This window comes from Gorilla gorilla, chromosome 17, assembly GCF_029281585.2.
Source record: "Gorilla gorilla gorilla isolate KB3781 chromosome 17, NHGRI_mGorGor1-v2.1_pri, whole genome shotgun sequence".
Classification (NCBI taxonomy): domain Eukaryota; kingdom Metazoa; phylum Chordata; class Mammalia; order Primates; family Hominidae; genus Gorilla; species Gorilla gorilla.
The window spans coordinates 17673610-17680000 of record NC_073241.2 but is presented as its reverse complement, the minus strand read 5'-3'; positions in this window follow the sequence as shown (position 1 = coordinate 17680000).

The following is a 6391-nucleotide window of genomic DNA, read 5'->3' as shown; positions in this document are numbered from 1 at the left end:
AATGGAATGGAATGGAATGGAATGGAATTGAACGGAATAGAATTAACCCGATTAGAACGGAATGGAATGGAAAGTATTCGAATGGAATGGAATGGAATGGAATGGAATGGAATGGAATGGAATGGAATAGAATGGAATGGAATCAACCCGAGTAGAATGGAATGGATTGAAATGGAATGGAATGGAATCAAATGGAATGGAATGGAATGGAATGGAATCAACCCGAGTAGAAGGGAATGGATTGGAATGCAATGGAATGGAATGGCATGGAATGAAATCAACCCGAGTAGAACGTAATGGAATGGAATGGAATGGAATGGAAAGGAATGGAATGGAATGGAATGAAATCAACCCGAGTAGAAAGTAACGGAATGGAATGGAATGGAAAGGAATGGAATGGAATGGAATGGAATAAAATTTAATGGAATGGAATGGAATGGAATGGAATTGAATGGAATGGAATGGAATGGAATGGAATGGAATGGAATAAAATTTAATGGAATGGAATGGAATGGAATGGAATCGAATGGAATGGAATGGAATGGAATGGAATGGAATGGAATGGAATGGAATGGAATGGTATCAACCCAAGTAGAATGGAATGGATTGGAATGGAATGTAATGTAATGGAATGGAATGGAATGGAATCAACCCGAGTAGAATGGAATGGATTGGAATGGACTGGAATGGAATGGAATCGAAAGGAATGGAATGGAATGGAATGGAATGGAATGGAATGGAATGGAATCAACCCGAGTAGAATGGAATGGATTGGAATGGACTGGAATGGAATGGAATGGAATGGAATGGAATGGAATGGAATGGAATGGAATGGAATGGAATCAACCCGAGTAGAATGGAATGGATTGGAATGGAATGGAATGGAATGGAATGGAATGGAATGGAATGGAATGGAATGGAATGGAATCATCCCGAGTAGAATGGAATGGATTGAAATGGAATGGAATGGAATCGAATGGAATGGAATGGAATGGAATGGAATCAACCCGAGAAAAACGGAATGGATTGGAATGGAATGGAATGGAATGGAATGGAATGGAATGGAATGGAATGGAATGGAATGGAATGGAATGGAATCGAGTGGAATGGAATGGAATGGAATGGAATGGAATGGAATGGAATGGAATGGAATGAAATCAATCCGAGTACAACGTAATGGAATGGAATGGAATGGAATGGAAAGGAAAGGAATGGAATGGAATGGAATGGAATAAAATTTAATGGAATGGAATGGAATGGAACCGAATGGAATGGAATGTAATGGAATGGAATGGAATGGAATGGAATCAACACAAGTAGAATGGAATGGATTGGAATGGAATGGAATGGAATGGAATGGAATGGAATCAACCCGAGTAGAATGGAATGGATTGGAATGGACTGGAATGGAATGGAATGGAATGGAACGGAATTTAATGGAATGGAATGGAATGGAATGTAACGGAATGGAATGGAATGGAATAGATTGGAATCAACCCGAGTAGAACAGAATGGAATGGAATGGAATGGAATGCAATAGAATGGAATGGAATGAATGGAATGGAATGGAATGGAATCGAAAGGAATGGAATGGAATGGAATGGAATGGAATGGAATGGAATGGAATCAACCCGAGTAGAATGGAATGGATTGGAATGGACTGGAATGGAATGGAATGGAATGGAATGGAATGGAATGCAATGGAATGGAATCAACCCGAGGAGAATGGAATGGATTGAAATGGAATGGAATGGAATGGAATGGAATGGAATGGAATGGAATGGGATGGAATGGAATCAACCCGAGTAGAACGGAATGGATTGGAATGGAATGGAATGGAATGGAATCGTATGGAATCGAAAGGAATGGAATGGAATGGAATGGAATGGAATGGAATGGAATGGAATGGAATGGAATGGAATGAAATCAACCCGAGTAGAAAGTAACGGAATGGAATGGAATGGAAAGGAATGGAATGGAATGGAATGGAATAAAATTTAATGGAATGGATTGGAATGGAATGGAATTGAATGGAATCAACCCGAGTTGAATGGAATGGATTGGAATGGAATGGAATGGAATGGAATGGAATGGAATGGAATGGAATGGAATGGAATGGAATCAACCCGAGTAGAATGGAATGGATTGGAATGGAATGGAACGGAATGGAATGGAATGGAATGGAATGGTATCAACCCAAGTAGAATGGAATGGATTGGAATGGAATGGAATGGAATGGAATGGAATGGAATGGAATGGAATAAACCCGAGTAGAATGGAATGGATTGGAATGGAACGGAATGGAATGGAATGGAATTGAATGGAATCGAATGGAATGGAATGGAATGGAATGGAATGGAATGGAATGGAATGGAATCAACCCGAGTAGAACGGAATGGAATGGAATGGCATGGAATGGAATGGAATGGAATGGAATGGAATGGAATGGAATGGAATGGAACGGAATGGAATTTAATGGAATGGAATGGAATGGAATCGAATGGAATCGAATGGAATGGAATGGAATGGAATGGAATCAAATCAACCCGAGTTGAATGGAATGGATTGGAATGGAATGGAATGGAATGGAATGGAATGGAATGGAATGGAATGGAATGGAATGGAATGGAATGGAATGGAATCAAATCAACCCGAGTAGAATGGACTGGATTAGAATGGAATGGAATGGAATGGAATTGAATGGAATCGAATGGAATGGAATGGAATGGAATGGAATGGAATGGAATGGAATGGAATGGAATGGAATGGAATCAACCCGAGTAGAACGGAATGGAATGGAATGGAATGGAATGGAATGGAATGGAATGGAATGGAATGGAATGGAATGGAATGGAATGGAATGGAATGGAATGGAATGGAATGGAATGGAATGGAATGGAATGGAATGGAATGGAATGGAATTTAATGGAATGGAATGGAATGGAATCGAATGGAATCGAATGGAATCGAATGGAATGGAATGGAATGGAATCAACCCGAGTAGAATGGAATGGATTGGAATGGAATGGAATGGAATGGAATGGAATGGAATGGAATGGAATGGAATGGAATGGAGTGGAATAGAATGGAATCAACCCGAGTAGAATGGAATGGATTGGAATGCAATGGAATGGAATGGAATCGAATGGAATCAAATGGAATGGAATGGAATGGAATGGAATGGAATGGAATGGAATGGAATGGAATGGAATGGAATGGAATCTACCCGAGTAGAATGGAATGGATTGGAATGGAATGGATTGGAATGGAATCGAATGGAATGGAATGGAATGGAATGGAATGGAATGGAATGGAATGGAATCAACCCGAGTAGAACGGAATGGAATGGAATGGAATGGAATGGAATGGAATGGAATGGAATGGAACGGAATGGAATGGAATGGAATGGAATGGAATGGAATGGAATGGAAAGGAATGGAATGGAATCAACCCGAGTAGAATGGAATGGATTGGAATGGAATGGAATGGAATGGAATGGAATGGAATGGAATGGAATGGAATCAACCCGAGTAGAATGGAATGGATTGAAATGCAATGAAATGGAATGGAATGGAAAGGAATGGAATGGAGTGGAACGGAATGGAATGGAATGGAATCAACCCGAGTAGAAAGGAATGGATTGGAATACAATGGAATGGAATGGAATGGAATGGAATTCAATAGAATAGAATGGAATGGAATGGAATGGAATCGAATGGAAACCAATGGAATCGAATGGAATGGAGTGGAATAGAATGGAATCAACCCGAATAGAACGGAACGAACGAAACGGAACGGAACGGAACGGAATGGAATGGAATGGATTGAAATGGAATGGAATCGAATGGAACCGAATGGAACCGAATGGAATGGAATGGAATGGAATGGAATGGAATGGAATGGAATGGAATGGAATGGAATGAACCCGAGTAGAATGGAATGGATTGGAATGGAATGGAATCAACCCGAGTAGAACGGAATGGAATGGAATGGAATGGAATGGAATAGAAAGGAAGGGAATTCAATGGAATAGAGTGCAATGGAATGGAATGGAATGGAGTGAACCCGAGTAGAACGGAATGGAATGGAATGGAATGGAATGGAATGGAATGGAATGGAATGGAATCAAATCAACCCGAGTAGAATGGAATGGATTGGAATGCAATGGAATGGAATGGAATGGAATGGAATGGATTGGAATGGAATGGAATCGAATGGAATGGAATGAAATGGAATGGAATGGAATGGAATGGAATCAAATCAACCCGAGTAGAATGGAATGGATTGGAATGCAATGGAATGGAATGGAATGGAATGGAATGGAATTGAATGGAATGGAATGGAATGGAATGGAATGGAATGGAATGGAATGGAATGGAATCAACCCGAGTAGAATGGAATGGAATGGAATGGAATGGAATGGAATGGAATGGAATGGAATGGAATGGAATGGAATGGAATGGAATCAACCCGAGTAAAACGGAATGGGTTGGAATGGAATGGAATGGAATGGAATCGTATGGAATCGAAAGGAATGGAATGGAATGGAATGGAATTGAATGGAATGGAATGGAATGGAATGAAATCAACCCGAGTAGAACGTAATGGAATGGAATGGAATGGAATGGAATGGAATGGAATGGAAAGGAATGGAATGGAATGGAATGGAATAAAATTTAATGGAATGGAATGGAATGGAATGGAATGGAATTGAATGGAATCAACCCGAGTTGAATGGAATGGATTGGAATTGAATGGAATGGAATGGAATGGAATGGAATGGAATGGAATGGAATGGAATGGAATCAACCCGAGTAGAATGGAATGGATTGGAATGGAATGGAATGGAATGGAATGGAATGGAATGGAATGGAATGGAATGGAATGGAATCAACCCGAGTAGAATGGAATGGATTGAAATGGAATGGAATGGAATCGAATGGAATGGAATGGAATGGAATGGAATGAAATCAACCCGAGTAGAACGTAATGGAATGGAATGGAATGCAATGGAAAGGAAAGGAATGGAATGGAATGGAATGGAATAAAATTTAATGGAATGGAATGGAATGGAATGGAATGGAATGGAATGGAATGGAATGGAATCGAATGGAATGGAATGGAATGGAATGGAATGGAATGGAATGGAATCAACCCGAGTAGAATGGAATGGATTGGAATGGACTGGAATGGAATGGAATGGAATGGAATGGAATGGAATGGAATGGAATGGAATGGAATCGAGTGGAATGGAATGGAATGGAATGGAATGGAATGGAATGGAATGGAATGAAATCAACCCGAGTACAACGTAATGGAATGGAATGGAATGGAATGGAAAGGAAAGGAATGGAATGGAATGGAATGGAATAAAATTTAATGGAATGGAATGGAATGGAATGGAATGGAATGGAACCGAATGGAATGGAATGGAATGGAATGGAATGGAATGGAATGGAATGGAATCAACACAAGTAGAATGGAATGGATTGGAATGGAATGGAATGGAATGGAATGGAATGGAATGGAATGGAATGGAATGGAATCAACCCGAGTAGAATGGAATGGATTGGAATGGACTGGAATGGAAAGGAATGGAATGGAACGGAATGGAATGGAATGGAATGGAATGGAATGTAACGGAATGGAATGGAATGGAATAGATTGGAATCAACCCGAGTAGAACAGAATGGAATGGAATGGAATGGAATGCAATAGAATAGAATGGAATGGAATGGAATGGAATGGAATGGAATGGAACGGAATGGAATGGAATGGAATGGAATCGAAAGGAATGGAATGGAATGGAATGGAATGGAATGGAATGGAATGGAATGGAATGGAATCAACCCGAGTAGAATGGAATGGATTGGAATGGACTGGAATGGAATGGAATGGAATGGAATGGAATGGAATGGAATGGAATGGAATGGAATGGAATGGAATCAACCCGAGGAGAATGGAATGGATTGAAATGGAATGGAATGGATTGGAATGGAATGGGATGGAATGGAATCAACCCGAGTAGAACGGAATGGATTGGAATGGAATGGAATGTAATGGAATGGAATGGAATGGAATGGAATGGAATCAACCCGAGTAGAATGGAATGGATTGTAATGGAACGGAATGGAATGGAATGGAATGGAATGGAATGGAATGGAATGGAATGGAATGGAATGGAATGGAATCAACCCGAGTAGAATGGAATGGATTGGAATGGAATGGAATGGAATGGAATGGAATGGAATGAAATGGAATGGAATAAACCCGAGTAGAATGGAATGGATTGGAATGGAACGGAATGGAATGGAATGGATTTGAATGGAATCGAATGGAATGGAATGGAGTGGAATGGAATGGAATGGAATGGAATGGAATGGAATGGAAT